Raw genomic sequence first — 17,363 nt, 5'->3', positions numbered from 1 at the left:
TCTCTGACTGTCCTGGAACTCACTCTGTAGACCAGGTTGCTCTTGAACTCACAGAGATCCACTTGCCTCTCTCTGGAGTGTTGGGATTAAAAGCATGTCCAGCTTCTGAGATTGTTTTTAATTTAAAAATAATTTATTTTATGTGTATGGGTGTTTTGCTTGCAGGTATGTTGTGCATCTTGCATGTGTTGTGTTCCTGGAGGCCAGAAGAAGGTGCCAGATGCTATGGACGGTTGTGAGCGGCCACTGGGTGCTCAGAATTGATCTGGGTCCTCCAGAAAAGCAGCCAGGACTCTTAACTCCTGAGCCATCTCTGCAGCTGTGACAGATGTTTATATTAGTATTTCTATCAGGCTTACAATCAAGGCTGTTTTCTTTTTTCAAAATAGTTTTTAAATTTATTTCTTCTTTTATGTTATGAGTACACTTGCTGTCTTCAGACACACCAGAAGAGGGCCCATTACAGATGTTTGTGAGCTACCACATGGTTGCTGGGAATTGAACTCAGGACCTTTAGGAAGAGCAGTCAGTGCTCTTAACCGCTGAGCCATCTCTCCAGCCCCGAGACTATTTTCTTGCAGGTAGCAGACTCTCACTGCCCTTGCTGCTGGCCGGGAGCTGAGGTCACTCCACATCTGGGAAGCTTCCAGACATGTTATCATGGCTTTGCCCTCTGGAGAGCAGCCTCACTTGGAGGAGCCAGGAGAATGAAGTGAGGGCATTCTTCTGCTGGGGTCTCTGCAAGCTGATGCAGGCCACGAGACAGGGTGGGCATCCACTTCCTCCCTAGGTCACACGGGTAGTAGGGATGACATCACTCTCCTGGGGTTATTCCCAGTAACTGCTGCTCACACTGTTCTGATTTGAGTGCTGAGCCGGCCCAGGCTGACACTGGGGTGGCGAGCCCCTGCTACAGCACACATTTGCAATGCAGGAGATTGGTCAGGATTTGAGGGGCAAAGGGACATGCACAAGTGTCCACTAACGTCCTCTGAAGAGTTTGTCACTTACTCCATAGTGAAGCCATGTCCTGATGGTTCAGTAACATCTGAGGGCTCCCCGCTTTTCCTGTGTTCCATTTTGATGGTGTATTTTCTAAGCTAATGTTTCCTGTCTCTGGATTCCTGGTCCTGTGCCAGTTGCCTGCCTTCCCTGGTCCATGCTCCATCCTGCTCTCTACCCAGAACTGTGATGCGTGGAGTGCATATCTGGGTCCCGGTGACCAGCAGAGGGCTGGCAGAGACGGAAGGGGAGGTGGTGAGGGGCATTCTTTTTGGCTCCTGCCCTCCTAGGCACTGCACTGTTAGCAATGTCTGTGTTCTTCGCCCTAATACTGTGTTTTGGTTACAGCTTAGCCATGACCCTAGTCCCTTGCTGTCATAACCCAGTGTTCTTCTCCGACACCTGCAACCCATTATAGCAATGCCTTTCAACTGTACTAGATCCAGGATGGCCTAACACCCAGGTTGGCTTCCTTAATGGAAGAAAACGGTGCCTTTAAAAAGTAAGGCTGAGACACAGCCCCTTAGTCCCAGCACTCAGGAGGCAGAGGCAGATGAATCTCTTTGAGTTTTTTACTTATTTATTTATTTATTTATTTATTTATTTATTTATTTATTTATTATATATAAGTACACTGTAGCTGTCTTCAGATACACCAGAAGAGGGCATCGGATCTCTTTACAGATGGTTGTGAGCCACCATATGGTTGCTGGGAATTGAACTCATGACCTCTGGAAGAGCAGTCAGTGCTCTTAACTGCTGAGCCATCTCTCCAGCCCGAATCTCTTGAGTTTGAAGCCAGCTACGGCTGAAAGTGAGACCCTGCCTTTAATTAAAAAAAAAAAAAAGGTAAAGTCAAAATGGTCAAATAGCCGTATAGCTGATAGGGCCTTTCTGCTATCCCAGGCTCCTCTTCACAGTTGCCAAGAGCTCTCAGAGGTTTGCCTATAATGGCCACACTACTCTTTCACTATGAGTGGAGAAGGCTGAACAGGAAGTTTTTGAAGGTTACATATATACCTCATGGAAGGGTCAAGGGGGACAGGGTTTAGTATATCCTCCTACTCAGAAAAGGTGAGGCATCTGCAAGAGAGGTGGAGTCATTTGCCAGCAGAAGTTTTGGCTGAGCTGCCAAATCCAGCCCCCCTAGAGGTTATCTATCCCTACAGTACAGTAGCAGCTGGAAAACAGCCTTGAACATTGGGGTTACCTGAGGGGTCAGGTGTGAGAGGGGTGGGGGCGGGGGACTATCCGTCCCGATCAGATTAGGGCCACCTTTGTGACTTCATATTACACTGTCACCTCTTTAAACTCCTGTGGCCAAATAACTTTTTTCTGCAGTAGTAGGGGCTGGAGCTTCCGTGTGATGTCTGGAGACACGAGTCAGCCTGTAGTAAGTACCAAGTGATGCATCAGGTACCCTTTGACCTGTATATGGGCAACAGTTTAAATTTTGGAGCTAGAGAAGAGGGAGGTTAGAGATAGGAAACAGGCTGGATGTCAGGCTAATCCGTAGGAACTTGATCTTGAAGGTGTCGAGAGGGGGGTAAGTTGACACTGGAAGTCTAGGTGCTTACCTTGACTTGGGAAGTGTATCTGCTTGGGGAGATGGAGATAAAAGACAGATGAGTCCATATACATGGTTTGGAAGGAAAGGGGGTGCTCAACGGCCTCTTCCTGGGGCCAGGTGAGCTTTGAGTTGTATCATATTTCTGTGCCTGGCACAGTAGATGCTTGTGTCCTGAGTGCTGAGAAAATGGTTGATTGCCTCCATGGGCATTTCTTCCCTACGTTTTCTCTAGATGACATTAGTTTTTGGATGTTGGGCATCTCGAATAACCTTTATCTTTCCTCTGACATTTTCATCATTTTGCTTTAAATTCTAGTTTCTGGAGCATAAGAGTAATACTTAATCATTTCTGCCGACTAAAACAGTGAGTGGAAGGAGCAATGAGCCAGTGGGTAAAGTGTAGGCTGTAGAAGCCCAAGGACCCAAACTCTGACAGCCAGCACTGTGAAAGCCAGCCTTGGCCGTATTTACCTGCAATCCCAGCACTGGGGAGGGCCGTCCTGAGCTGGAGAGCTACCAGTCTTCCCAAACCCATCACTTCCAGATTCAGCGAGAGACTCATCTCAAAAAAGCGAAGTGTTGGGTTTAGGGATTTAGCTCAGTGGTAGAGCTCTTGCCTAGCAAGCACAAGGCCCTGGGTTCGGTCCCCAGCTCTGGAAAAAAAAAAAAAAGCGAAGTGTCAAAGTAATTGAGGGAGACGCCTGATATAGGTCCTGGTACCACATCCTCACCAGCCACCAAATGTGACACTCCTGCCCTTTAAAAGGTCTCTGCCATCATGGCACACTCACATGTTCTGTCTGTCTCTCTGTCTCTTGCTCTGTCCCTCTGTCTGCTGTGCATTCATCTGTCTGTCTCTCTTTGTCTCTGTCTCTGTCTCTGTTTCTGTCTCTCTCTCTCTCTCTCTCTCTCTCTCTCTCTCTCTCTCTCTCTCTCTCTCTCTTTCTCTCTCTCTCGTCTCACTACAAGATGGCCTTTCACCCCCACCCTCTTGCCTGAGAGCTGTGGTGTGGTATAATCTTTTTGGCATTCCTTGGCTCTGACCGATCTGCCAAGGTACTCTGTCATATAAACCCTAACAGGCCTACAAATGTACCACACACAAAAGTAGATAGGAACGGGTTGGGGATTTAGCTCAGTGGTAGAGCGCTTGCCTAGCAACCGCAAGGCCCTGGGTTCGGCCCCCAGCTCCGAAAAAAAAAGAAAGAAAAAAAAAGTAGATAGGATTTTTATTTTCTATTTGCTTTTAGAACATTTTAAAAAAGATTTACGCCAGTTGGTGTTTTATATGCCTATGTGAGGAAGTCTGTTCCCCTGGAACTAGAGTTACAAGAGAGTTGTGAGTTGCCATGTAGGTGCTGGGAATTGAACCCAGGTCCTCTAGAAGAACAACCAGTGCTCTTAACCGCTGAGCCATCTCTTTAGCTCCATACTTGCTGCTTTCTGGGGGCTTTGTTGGGGTTCTGTTATGGGGCAGACTTTTTCTGGAGAGACGCAGTACCACACCATCTATCTCAGAAAGGAAGCTCGTGATAGACCAAAGTAAGGATTTTACCAACATTCAATGTTCAGTTTGGTGAACCAGCGATTTTTTTTTTTTTGTTAGGGTTACTAAAAGGAGTTTGGGTGAGGGGTTACTTACAAGAATCAGGGATGACTCAAAAACAGCTGTGTCAGCAGAAAGTGTACCCTCCCCCCATGAGTGGGTTACGCTGTTAATCTGCAACCCTGCAGTTCCCTAAACAAGCTTTCCCACACTCTGATTCTTTTTCCCCAGTTTGCCTAGAGCCAGTATCTATCCCTAGCAACAGTTACCTCTCAATTCACAGGAAAATTCTATCCAACAGGTACACTTTCTATATCATAAAATGCACCCATTGTAAGTGTACAGTTCAAAAACTGTTCCTTTTAAAGAAAGGCAGATTGACTTTTGTTTTACATTTCCTCCCTCAAAGTTTATTTTTAAAGACAGGGTTTCTCTGTGTAGTCCTGGATGACCTGGAACTCAAAGGGATTCACTTGCTTCTGCCTCCCCAACGCTGGGATTAAGAGCATGCAACGCTATGCCTAGCCAATTTAAAAAAAAAAAAAGGCTATCATGGTTTCTGATTCAGAGGATGCATGAGTATGGCTGGCTGGGTGTGTAACCTGCACATAGATGAAAGCCAATGGCCCCAAGCTCTGGGGCACCCATCACCTGCAGGTCTCCATGTTTACTACTACACCCCAAAGACATGGCCAGTCAAGTATTTGCATTCCCAACAAGGAAGATGGTCACCAACACTAGGGACTGACTGTATGGTTACACCCAGGATTATCCACTCCGAACCACAATGCACACAGGCCAAGACCTTTCTCTCTGGCCACACAGAAATGGAGAGACTGACCCCAGAAGCTGAGGTCACCTCACACTGCCTGCCTGTGAGTCTGTGTCCTCACAGCTACAGGCCTACAGGGTGCTGCCTCCAGCCCACATGACTTTCCCTGATACAGGTAGAAACCGACTATGGGCACCCACTGAATCCCAATTGTCCCCTGCTGTCTGGCCCAGTCAGCAGGGAACAGGCAGGGTGGCTTGCTGGCTGCATGGCCTGGCCCTCAGGTTGGGAGGACAGGAATCTCATTTCCAATGCAGAGTACAGGCTACACACTCACTGTAGCCTGTTCCCCGCTGCAACCCAGAAGTTCCTGTGCAAACCGTATCTGAAGTCTTCTCGTGTTTCTTGCATGCCAGACAGACTGCCCCTCCATGCTGTGGTAGGTTAGTTCTCAGGCCAGTGGGACTCAGAGGCTGACACGAGAGGCTGAACATCACTACTGTTTTTATTTCTGAGGCAGGCTGTGCCCAAGGGGCCTATCTTCCTACTGGCTACCTACGACATACACAGCTCTGATACTACCTGCCACAGCCTGATGCCATCATGATCCTGCCGGGTCAGCTGTCCTGCCATCTCACTACTTGCTCCCAGGGCTGAGAATAGGTCTGGGAATATCCAAATGGTTCTGGTGGCTGTTTCAGGGCTGATAGCACGGCCCAAGGGCCAGTAACCCCCAAAGGGACAGACTGTTTTTAAAGCAGCTTTTGGTTTACAGCAAAATGAACAGGAGGTACATGAGTTTGCCCAGTATCCAGCCAGACACACCAACAGCCTTTCTCTCTAGCAACATCACACCACCTGTTACATTGGTTGTACTCGGTGTGCCTGTGGGGGTACATCTTCATCGAGCAACCTCCATGGTGTTTGCCCGAGGGCTTATTCTTGGAATTTGTATTAGTCAGGGCTCTCTGGAGGAGCAGAATGAAAACAATACATATAGGTAACTCAGGAATATATATTCATCAGCCTGACTTACACCGTTGTGGCTGCGTAGTTCAGTAATGGCGGCTGCGCTGGAGAGGCTGAGAATCCAGTTATCTGCTCAGTCCCCAAGGCTGGATTGCTTCAGGAGTCCCAGTGTGTTGATGACAGCCCGCAGGATCCCGGGACAGTCTCAGGGGAAGGCTGAAGAGGCTGGGTTCTGATGGCAGTAACGGCAGCTGCAGAAGAGGTGTGCTCACTGTTAGCCTACAGGCGATTATGCTGGCCTGCCCTCAGGGACCCAGCAATTGCTAACGTCATCACCTGCATCGCCACAGGTGTGACAGGTATGTGCTGCTTATAAAAGGATCCACCCAGCACTCAGCTGCCCCCCTCATCTCTTTTTTGTTCCCAGCATCCTCTCTTTCTGTACTCTGCTCCCATCTGTCTGCCTCTACCCCTTCCCAGGTCCTCACTCCTCACCCTTCTCCCATCAGCTCTGTCGCGTGGCATACACAGGCCTCAGGGGTACCATCTTGGCATGGGCCCACCGAAGGTACCCCCCCATCACATTATATTTCATAACATTTGGTGCTGTGACCTGGGGCCGGGGCGGTACTGGTGGTGGTGGTGGCGGCGGCGGCGGCGGCGGCGGCGGCGGCGGCGGCGGCGGCGGCGGCGGGATGGGATCCCTTAGGCCGCTACACTCCCTGACAACAGACTTGTTTTCTGCTCCACTGATTGCTAGTCATCCCATCCAATGCTGGCAATTGGACTTCTCACTCTAACTTAAATGCTTCTCTGAGTCTGACAGTTCCCTTCTGTTTTTTCCAGTGTTTTGTTTTGTTTTTTTTTCTTTTCCCCAGCCTCTTGGCTTCTCTCAAAATTCCTGGTACCGGGTAAGCCGTGTCTGCTCATGCTTTCCACACTGACCCTCGTCTGAACGAATGATGATTTCCCAGGACATCTTGTGCCTTCTCAGTTCCTTCACCCCTGAGTTCTGTGGGACACCTTGGACCCAGGACTCCTCCGTACCTTATCCATCCAAACCGTGTCTTGATACACCTTGCTTCTAAACTTACTGAATCTAGCTTCAATATACTGCCCAAGCGATTATGGGAGTGTGAAAAAAATTCTCCTTTCTTTATTCCTTTTCCTCACTCCAAGCCCTGTTTCTTTCTGTCTGGTTTCCCTCCCCACACTGTGTAAATATCTTGCCTCTAAGTCTGCAGCAGGTTGAAGCCAGGTGAGATTAGGGAGTGCACACACCTCCCTGCGTGTGCCCCCCTCCCCCACTGTAGCAGCTGTTCTCATACATAGGGATCATTGTCTGTGAATTTGATTCCAAATTCTAGAGTCTGATTCCTCCACGTGTCTTTGTGTCTTTGGCTTTCACAGCCTGCCCTCGTGGACCCAAGTGCCCCTCCCCACTCCTAGTTTTCTGCAGCTAGCCTGCACTAAGCCAAGGGCTTGTTCATTCTCACTCGAGCTCTCTCTTTCTCTCTCCCTTCATGGACTCAGATTTCATCACAAACTGGCTCACCTGATTTCCAAATTCTCACTACCATGGACAAATGATTTCCAAATACCTTATATCTAAGATATTTGTTCTACAATTAAAGTTCTGCTCCCAACTCTTGATCTTTTATCTTTGATTTTCTTTGCACTCTGCTCTTAAGAGAAAAAATATATTAAGATTATGCTGTAAACTCTTATCTAAGAATTTATAAATTGTTCATTGGGTATGGTTTTAAATCTATATAATCTGCAATAATATTTGGCTTTAAACTTAAATAACAAAAGGCTCATAATATATGTGATTCAGCTCTTCTTTAGGGCATATGTGTGTATATATAACTCAAATTCAACTCCAGATGTGTATATGTGCATTTCAAGTTTATAAAGGTCTATTTGGATTAATAGAAGCTAATTTAAATGTGACCATTGAATGCTTGATTTTGCCTGGTCTTGAATTCATGAATAAATGTTTCTTTTTCCTAGAACCGGCTGCCTGGGCTCAGCTTACCTCTGGGTTTTCTGGCCACTGGATTTAATATGATAGAAATACAAATGTTATTTAAATATGGATTATATTAAAGTAGTTTTCTACTGTTCTACTGCTGTTTTACACTATTGTATGACCAAAATAAAGACACGAAGATCTTTTAGTATTTTAAATCTTAGGCCTTAGCTAGGCAGACTCTAAATAGCTCATCTAAGTTAACTTGACCATCTAGTCCCAACCTACCACATGGCTGGCTATACCTTCTAGGCTGGTAGTCAGGCCTGTCTCCTCTTGTGTCTCCTGGCAAAAACAAGCCTTCCTCTTTCTCCTTCCCAGAGTCACTTTCTCCTCTACCTTCTTCCACGTCCTGCCCAGCCATTGGCTATCGTCTAGTCTGAACCAATCAGCAGCAGGACGATGCCTGATCCACCCTTGTGGGTTGCCCTTTGTCTGGATGAGGGCTATGTAACCTCCTTCAGGGCATGATGATCTCAAGAATCATATTTTGGATGGGTGAAGAAGGACAAGCATTCACACATCATGGAGAGGACAGTACCAAATATTCTGCCAGCATTTAACTCACTCCAGATCAGCAATTAACAATCTTGTATACAGAGACACACCTTAATACAATATGGATGGAGGTCCTCTCTACATTATGATGTTCTATTGTGGCCTCTGAAAATTGGTCATTGCTCTCCCTTTTCAGGCCCAGGCACGGTTTTAAAGTCCAGAGTCAAAAAACAGGATTACTGACATATAAATTATTGGCTATGGTTAAAATTTTATAATATCTATAACAAAAGGTCAATTTAAAACTTGGGGTTAGCAACTGAAAGTCTGTGCTTAGGTAATCTTAAGCCGTGTGGCACGATTCCATTCTAGATGTAAACAACACATGGCTGGTTGCCGGCTTTGCTAGGGTTAGAGAAGGTAGAAGGCTTCCCCACCATCTTCACTAAGAGCAGCAACACGTGATGTGAGCTGACCAAGAAAACAGGTCTCTAAAGCTACTTTTAAGTTGGGATAGAATTTTTGTATGATTCCAGTCTTGTCTTTTAAATCAGGTTTATAAAAGATAGGATTCAAAACAATGCCTGGCTAATGAGGTATTTAAGCTGCACCTCCATGTATCCGTATGTAAGAACATACCCCACTGACAGCCAAACCTCAAGACATAACAGTAACCTACTTGGTATTAATTTTATCGAGAATATAGTTTTGCCTTCTAAAAATTAGGGTTATGTCTTCATTCTTAAAGGGTACATCATTTTTAATATTACAAAACATAATTGAAAGATTAAACCTCTTTTTAAAATTTGGAGGTTTACAACCTTAAAAAGGTTAAAAACATCACTGCCTTAAAAATACATTTAACCTTGTTTTTGCTAATATTATTAAGCTATAGATTCTTTTAATAATTAAATCATATGGGAAACTGTTATGTTCTGTAATGATACACCATATATAAAAGGTCAGAAAAGTCTGTTTATGGACTATGTTTATAGATGAAAAGATTTTGATTTAATACTGGGATGGCTCCAATTTAAAATTGTTATTTTAAATCTAAACCTAACAGGGGTAAAACATAAAGTTCTAGTTTTATGAAAGCTACTAAATTATCATAAACCGTTAAGATTATTTGAGGAATGCAAGTTGGTAGTCAAGTCACCTTATAAATGATCAAATCCTTTTTTTTTTAGAGAATACTTTATTAGTTTTTGTAATCAAACCCACGTAGATAAGACCTTACATATTTAATACAGTGTGTTACCCCTGTACAAATGGAAAAAACTTAAGTTCAACATTTCTAGACCAATATGGCTGTTAATTTCTGTACAGTGCCAACTCAACACAGTAAACGGGGATACTTTTTTCCAAAGTTGACAGCACAGCTAAAGTTTCAAAAAATTCAAATTATATATCTGTATATATATATTTATATTTATATAAAAAGACCAATAATAGCAGTGTGTTATGCATCAACAGCAGCAACAGCTTTTCCAGGTTCTGCAGTCATCTGAACAAAACTGTAGAGACATCCAGCACACTCCATTAAAAAAAAAAAAAGTAAAAAAACAAAACCCGAGAAAACAGCACAGTTCTGTTACTCTTGTGGTACCTGGCACCATTTTTTTTTTAAATTAGCTTCTCAATCATCATCTGGAAAGAAAACATTCTGAGCAACATCATTAAAAACAGCTCTGATAAAGCACGGTCACTACTACGTATCATAAAGCAGGTACAAGCTATTTTACATCCACAGAGGTATGATACAGTACTGTCCTACATCTATAATACTAGAGGATACAATTTAAAAGGCATTATTTGAGACTTGATTCTACTTTTCCAGCAGAGGGCCCAAAGGATGGTGTGACACAGCTTTGTAAAGAAACATACTCTAGACAGGATTTCCTTTCACTAGTGGCACAGTTCTAAGGATTCATTCTCTCCATGAATGTCAGCTAAAACCGTTATTAAAAAAATGAAATATCCCTAGAACAAAACCGTATAACCACCGGATTCACATGAAGATGACCTAGTGGAGACAAGCTGGACCTCACCTTACCAACAAGCTATCAAATCTGTTATGTTTAAACAGTGAGACCTCCAAGGAAGGAGATGCCAAGTAGTGCTTCAAAGCTTCGGACCGCAATCAAACACAGCATCCTTTTCAACAGAAGCAGAAGCTCATCTGAATATGCTCAAGGATGCTGACATCAACATTTAATCATCTCCTCACTCATCCAGGAAGAAGGGGAGATCAGTTACTACTGTACTTTATTGTGTTCAACCAAATCACCATGTTACAAAAATAGCAAGCTGCCATAATAAAAAATAAGGCTCCTCTATCCAGCACCAGATAGCATCATTTTACTTTCAAGCCTAGAAATTGCACACTTGTATATAAACCAATCGAAGATGAGGATTGAGAGTTCATCTTGGTGGATTTTTCCTTTGATGAATATGAAGTGTCCTTCCTTATCTTTTTTGATGACTTTTAATTGAAAATTGATTTTATTTGATATTAGAATGGCTACTCCAGCTTGCTTCTTCTGACCATTTGCTTGGAAAGTTGTTTTCCAGCCTTTCACTCTGAGGTAGTGTCTGTCTTTGTCTCTGAGGTGTGTTTCCTGTAGGCAGCAGAATGCAGGGTCCTCATTGCGTATCCAGTTTGTTAATCTATGTCTTTTTATTGGGGAGTTGAGGCCATTGATGTTGAGAGATATTAAGGAATAGTGATTATTGCTTCCTGTTATATTCATATTTGGATGTGAGGTTATGTTTGTGTGCTTTTCTTCTCTTTGTTTTGTTGCCAAGATGATTAGTTTCTTGCTTCTTCTAGGGTATAGCTTGCCTCCTTATGTTGGGCTTTACCATTTATTATCCTTTGTAGTGCTGGATTTGTAGAAAGATATTGTGTAAATTTGGTTTTGTCATGGAATATCTTGGTTTCTCCATCTATGTTAATTGAGAGTTTTGCAGGATACAGTAACCTGGGCTGGCATTTGTGTTCTCTTAGGGTCTGTATGATATCTGTCCAGGATCTTCTGGCCTTCATAGTTTCTGGCGAAAAGTCTGGTGTGATTCTGATAGGTCTGCCTTTATATGTTACTTGACTTTTTCCCTTACTGCTTTTAATATTCTTTCTTTATTTTGTGCGTTTGGTGTTTTGACAATTATGTGACGGGAGGTGTTTCTTTTCTGGTCCAATCTATTTGGAGTTCTGTAGGCTTCTCGTATGCCTATGGGTATCTCTTTTTTTAGGTTAGGGAAGTTTTCTTCTATGATTTTGTTGAAGATATTTACTGGTCCTTTGAGCTGGGAGTCTTCACTCTCTTCTATACCTATTATCCTTAGGTTTGATCTTCTCATTGAGTCCTGGATTTCCTGTATGTTTTGGACCAGTAGCTTTTTCTGCTTTACATTATCTTTGACAGTTGAGTCAATGATTTCTATGGAATCTTCTGCTCCCGAGATTCTCTCTTCCATCTCTTGTATTCTGTTGGTGAAGCTTGTATCTACAGCTCCTTGTCTTTTCTTTTGATTTTCTATGTCCAGGGTTGTTTCCATGTGTTCTTTCTTGATTGCTTCTATTTCCATTTTTAATTCCTTCAACTGTTTGATTGTGTTTTCCTGGAATTCTTTCAGGGATTTTTGCGATTCCTCTCTGTAGGCTTCTACTTGTTCTCTAAGGGAATTCTTTATGTCTTTCTTGAAGTCCTCCAGCATCATGATCAAATATGATTTTGAAACTAGATCTTGCTTTTCTGGTGTGTTTGGATATTCCGTGTTTGCTTTGGTGGGAGAATTGGGCTCCGATGATGCCATGTAGTCTTGGTTTCTGTTGCTTGAGTTCCTGCGCTTGCCTCTCACCATCAGATTATCTCTAGTGTTACTTTGTTCTGCTATTTCTGACCGTGGCTAGACTGTCCTATAAGCCTGTGTGTCAGGAGTGCTGTAGACCTGTTTTCCTGTTTTCTTTCAGCCAGTTATGGGGACAGAGTGTTCTGCTTTCGGGCGTGTAGTTTTTCCTCTCTACAGGTCTTCAGCTGTTCCTGTGGGCCTGTGTCTTGAGTTCACCAAGCAGGTTTCTTGCAGGGGAAAAGTTGGTCCTACCTGTGGTTCCAAGGCTCAAGTTTGCTCGTGGGGTACTGCCTAAGTCCTCTCCGCGGCGGCAGCAACCGGGAAGATCTGCGCCGCTCTTTCTGGGAGCCTTCGTGCACCAGGGTTCCAGATGACGTTTGGTGTTTTCCTCTGGCGTCTGGATGTGCACAGAGTGCAGTCTCTTCTGGTTTCCCAGGCGTGTCTGCCTCTCTGAAGGTTTAGCTCTCCCTCCCACGGGATTTGGGTGCAGAGAACTGTTTATCCGGTCTGTTTCCTTCAGGTTCCGGCGGTGTCTCAGGCGCAGGGGTCCTGCCGCTCCGGGGCCCTCCCCTACGGGAACCCAGAGGCCTTATACAGTTTCCTCTTGGGCCAGGGATGTGGGCAGGGGTGGGCAGTGTTGGTGGTCTCCTCTGCTCTGCAGCCTCAGGAGTGCCCACCTGACCAGGCGGTGAGGTCTCTCTCCCACGGGGTTTGGGAGCAGAGAGCTGCTGCCATGATCAAATCCTTTAATGTGTTCAGAAATATATTTGTAGTCATGCTGAGAACTAATGTAATTAATTACAGGAATAAGCTTTATTTAGCCTCTGTTTTATGTTTGCAAGGTATAATTTAAAGCAAATAACTAAAAACAGACACAGATTGTTTAACACAGATATGCTTGATACTGGCCCTCAGATCTGTCAGAGATCTCTGAATGTGGCATTTAAAATATTTACCCTTACTGTGACAGAGACTCCCAAATCCTAGTAGTGACCTTCCCCACAAGGTCTCCAGGAAGATAATGGGCACCATGACAAAGGACTCCACCTGGATTGTGGTATGCTAACTCCTGGGAAAGACTGCCCGGATGCCTTGCCCATTGCTAGGGCCAGAATGCACTGTGGACAACCAGGACACCAGAGAGTTGATTGCCCCACTTTGCCTAAGACAAAGTGAGGTCAGTCTCACCCATGTTTCTCCTCCACAGAAAAGGCCTCTCATCTTCTGGGCATGATGGCCAAAGACTGCCCAAGGTGCCATGGAGACCACAGGAGCCTGGGACAACTGTCTAGGTAGTGGACTATGGACTAGTCTCTGCCATTTTAATTGGTAGATAGGCCTTTTAGATTATAATGTGTCGTTCTCAGGTCTCTGTACCTTGACAGCTAGAGAACAACAGGTAGCTAGCTCCTCACCCCAAGGTAATTTACCACCGTGTTAGTTCACTAGTCAATTCATTAGGTCGAACCACTAGGTTTCTTATTACAAAAGGCAAAGAGGTTTGCCTTCCTCACAGGCATCAAGTTAGAAGATGTAAACAAGTGTCAGGTGCACGTTTTCACTATTTTTCCTAAAGGAACTCCCTTAACAGTGGCTGCTTCCAGTTATCAACTACCTACGTCTAAAAAGACTCTTTCCGCCATTTTGTATGTTGGCTGCAGGGTTCTGAAGGTCTTTTATTTTTTTTAAATCATGTTGAGTTTCTCAAGTGTTCCTAGTTTTCTAATCACTTATTGATACTGAATTTTGTCAGGCTTTTCTACACCAATTGATATAGTTATGTGTTTTTTTCATTAACCAGTTTCTACATTGATTGCTTTTTTAAATATTAAGCCAATCTTTTCTTCCTCTAATTAATTGTTAATCGTGTATACTTTCTTTCTTTCTTTTTTTTTTTTTTTTTTTTTCGGAGCTCGAGTCCGAACCCAGGGCCTTGCGGTTGCTAGGCAAGCGCTCTACCACTGAGCTAAATCCCCAACCCCCTACTCTCTTCTTTTTGAGGGGACTAAGGATTGAATTTAGATCCATGATAAACCTGTGCCCTACCACCGAGCTACACCAGCCTCTTAAGTATTTTAATAAGTTACTGGATTCAATTTGCTAGTTAAAAAAAAAGAAGGTTTCAGTCCATATTTGTCTGGATTTTAAAGCGTCGTTCGTGGTTGTGTCACAGGATGATACTGACTTCATAGTGAGTTGAGAAGTGTCCATCTACCTTTCTGCTTTATAGAACACAATATATAGATTTTGTGTTGATACTTCGAACGTTTGGTAGAAACCTCCAGATAAACCATATGGGCCTGGTAATTTTATTTTACAAAATAATTCACATAAGAAGGGCTCTGTGGATTAGAAGAGGAACTCAGTGTCACCCATACTTTTCTCTCTTGTAGGTAAGGCTTTGCTTCTCTGATTTCTTTCTTTTTTTTTTTTTTTTTGGCCTAATTTTCAGAAGTTTAATTCTGATGTGTTCTGCCCTGGATTTCTTTGGGTTTTATGTTGCCTAGATGCTCACATTCTTGGCTCTGTAGGTCTCTACCCACACACAGCCATCTTTGATTGGACCACTTTCTTTCAGGGCTGTGATGACACAGATGTAGATTCTTTGGCTCAGTCCCACAGGCCTCTGTTTATTTCCTGAGTCTCTCTTGTCTGCGTTGTCCGCTAGGCCATGTGTCTGCCTTGTTGACTGTGTTCTTCCTTCCTTCTTCCTGCTCTTAAGCCTGTCAACTGAGCTTTAATTTTATTATCGTATTTTTAGTTTCACTTGGCTCTATTTAAAAAATAGTTTCTGGGGTTCTCTGAAGCTTTCTGTCTTTCAAGTCTCCAGTGTGTCTGCCATTGCTCACTGAGATGGTTTTTATGGCTGCTTTGCATTTTGTGTTAGATGTCCGAACGTCTCTGTCTTTCCTACATCAATCTTAGCCAATTGCTCTGTCGTTTAGTTTGAGATCTTCCTGACTCTAGGTATAATAAGTGCTTTTTTTTTTTTCAAAACAATTTGGACATTTAATGTTATTCTGTGAGAAAAAGCATTTTATTTAAACCCATTTAGCTAGTTTCTTCGGATACCCTTGTCTCAGAGGAAGCACTCAGAATGTGACACTGCTTTCTTTCTGCCGGACAAGGGTAGAAATCCATGTTCCTCTTTCTTTCTTGGACTCCCAGTGGGGTTTGATTGGTGAACAGAGGAGACATTTTACACAAATGGCAGCAGGGAGGGCCTGATGATCTCTGGACAGCTTCCTACTTGGCTTCCTCTGACATCCCACGTGGGGTGCACTTGGAGCTCCTTGTCACCACCTGTTGGCTGGAAGGTTTAGCTTCTGTGGCATGGTAGGGCTATGGTCTTTTCTATGACATTTATCTGAGGTAGGTATTTTGCCTGCTAGACCTCCCCAGCTACAAAGAAACATTTCCCCTCAGTTTTAGGAATGCGTTCTGATTATCCCACTGTTACAATGTTTGCTAGTTATTTTCTGTGGCTGTATTAAAACACCATGACCAAGGCAAATTATAGAAGACAGTTTATTTGAGTTTACAGTTCCAAAGGGATGGGGCCATCGTGGCCAGGAAGCACAGCAGCTGACAGATGTGGCCAAAGCAGCTCAGATCCTCAACTGCAGGCACAGAGCAGAGAGAGCGTCATGGAAGTGGGGTGAGAGTTTAAAGTCAAAGCCCACCCCTAGTGATGTCCTTCCTCCTTAAAGGCTCCAACACTCCAAATCTCCACATCTTCCCCAACAGCACCAGCAGCTGGGGACTAAGTTGTGTGTGTGTTATATATGTGGCTTACTGTATGTGCAAGTAACATATTGAGTGTATTGTGTGGTTTGATGCAGGTATAGTGTATTGTGTGTGGCATGTGATGTAGGTTTTGTTGTGTGGGTGTGGTGAAGTGTGTGCAGTACACGTACATGAGTGTAAATGCCTGTGCATGCAGAGGGGCTGGACAGGATGTCTGGTGTCTTTATCTATTGCTCTCTGCTATACTGACTTCTGCCTGTGACAGGAGCTCTCACTGGACCGGAAGCTTACCATTTCAGCCATGTTGACTGTCCAATGAGCCATCGGAGTCTACCTGTCAGTATCCCAAATTCTGGGATTACAGGCATATGCAAGCCATGACTGGGGTTTTGCATGGGTGTTGGAGATTTGAACTCAGGCTCTCTCGCTTGCAGAGCAAGTGGCTCTTACCCACAGAGCTACCTCCCCAGCCAGATGCCATTAGCTGATGAAATAAGAAAATACATCACTTTATCTTCCCACACATGGATAACTTCCCCTTAAGCAATCATAAAATGGTGTCATTTTTTTTTTTATTAACTTGAGTATTTCTTATATACATTTCGAGTGTTATTCCCTTTCCCGGTATCCGGGCAAACATCCCCCTCCCCCCTCCCCTTCCTTATGGGTGTTCCCCTCCCAACCCTCCCCCCATTGCCGCCCTCCCCCCACCAGTCTAGTTCACTGGGGGTTCAGTCTTAGCAGGACCCAGGGCTTCCCCTTCCACTGGTGCTCTTACTAGGATATTCATTGCTACCTATGAGGTCAGAGTCCAGGGTCAGTCCATGTATAGTCTTTAGGTAGTGGCTTAGTCCCTGGAAGCTCTGGTTGCTTGGCATTGTTGTACATATGGGGTCTCGAGCCCCTTCAAGCTCTTCCAGTTCTTTCTCTGATTCCTTCAACGGGGGTCCTATTCTCAGTTCAGTGGTTTGCTGCTGGCATTCGCCTCTGTATTTGCTGTATTCTGGCTGTGTCTCTCAGGAGCGATCTACATCCGGCTCCTGTCGGTCTGCACTTCTTTGCTTCATCCATCTTGTCTAATTGGGTGGCTGTATATGTATGGGCCACATGTGGGGCAGACTCTGAATGGGTGTTCCTTCAGTCTCTGTTTTAATCTTTGCCTCTCTCTTCCCTGCTAAGGGTATTCTTGTTCCCCTTTTAAAGAAGGAGTGAAGCATTCACATTTTGATCATCCGTCTTGAGTTTCATTTGTTCTAGGGATCTAGGGTAGTTCAAGCATTTGGGCTAATAGCCACTTATCAATGAGTGCATACCATGTATGTCTTTCTGTGAGTGGGTTAGCTCACTCAGGATGATATTTTCCAGTTCCAAC

General features: G+C 44.2%; 1 protein-coding gene and 1 long non-coding RNA gene across 4 annotated transcripts in view; one reads left to right on the top strand and one right to left on the bottom strand.

Moving 5' to 3' along the window:
* Positions 1-1,564: 1,564 nt before the first annotated feature.
* LOC120095256 (uncharacterized) lies at positions 1,565-7,199 on the bottom strand. Of its 3 annotated transcripts, XR_005490642.2 has the most exons (4): positions 6,355-7,199; positions 5,927-6,110; positions 3,044-3,225; positions 1,565-1,828 (listed from the first exon to the last, which is right to left on the bottom strand). It is a non-coding gene; the product is annotated as an uncharacterized LOC120095256 (long non-coding RNA). The 3 variants fall into 3 exon arrangements; XR_005490643.2 differs by lacking the exon at positions 3,044-3,225; XR_010055646.1 differs by lacking the exon at positions 3,044-3,225 and having other exon boundaries at positions 6,473-7,199.
* The window catches only part of Rnf112 (ring finger protein 112), a 35,144-nt gene continuing 23,867 nt past the window's right edge, over positions 6,087-17,363 (top strand). The window contains exon 1 of the mRNA XM_063268446.1: positions 6,087-6,218. The gene's annotated coding sequence lies outside the window, so the exon portion shown is untranslated. The remainder of the gene's footprint in view (positions 6,219-17,363) is intronic.

Source organism: Rattus norvegicus, chromosome 10, assembly GCF_036323735.1.
Source record: "Rattus norvegicus strain BN/NHsdMcwi chromosome 10, GRCr8, whole genome shotgun sequence".
NCBI lineage: Eukaryota > Metazoa > Chordata > Mammalia > Rodentia > Muridae > Rattus > Rattus norvegicus.
This window is presented reverse-complemented; position numbering and strand designations above follow the sequence as displayed.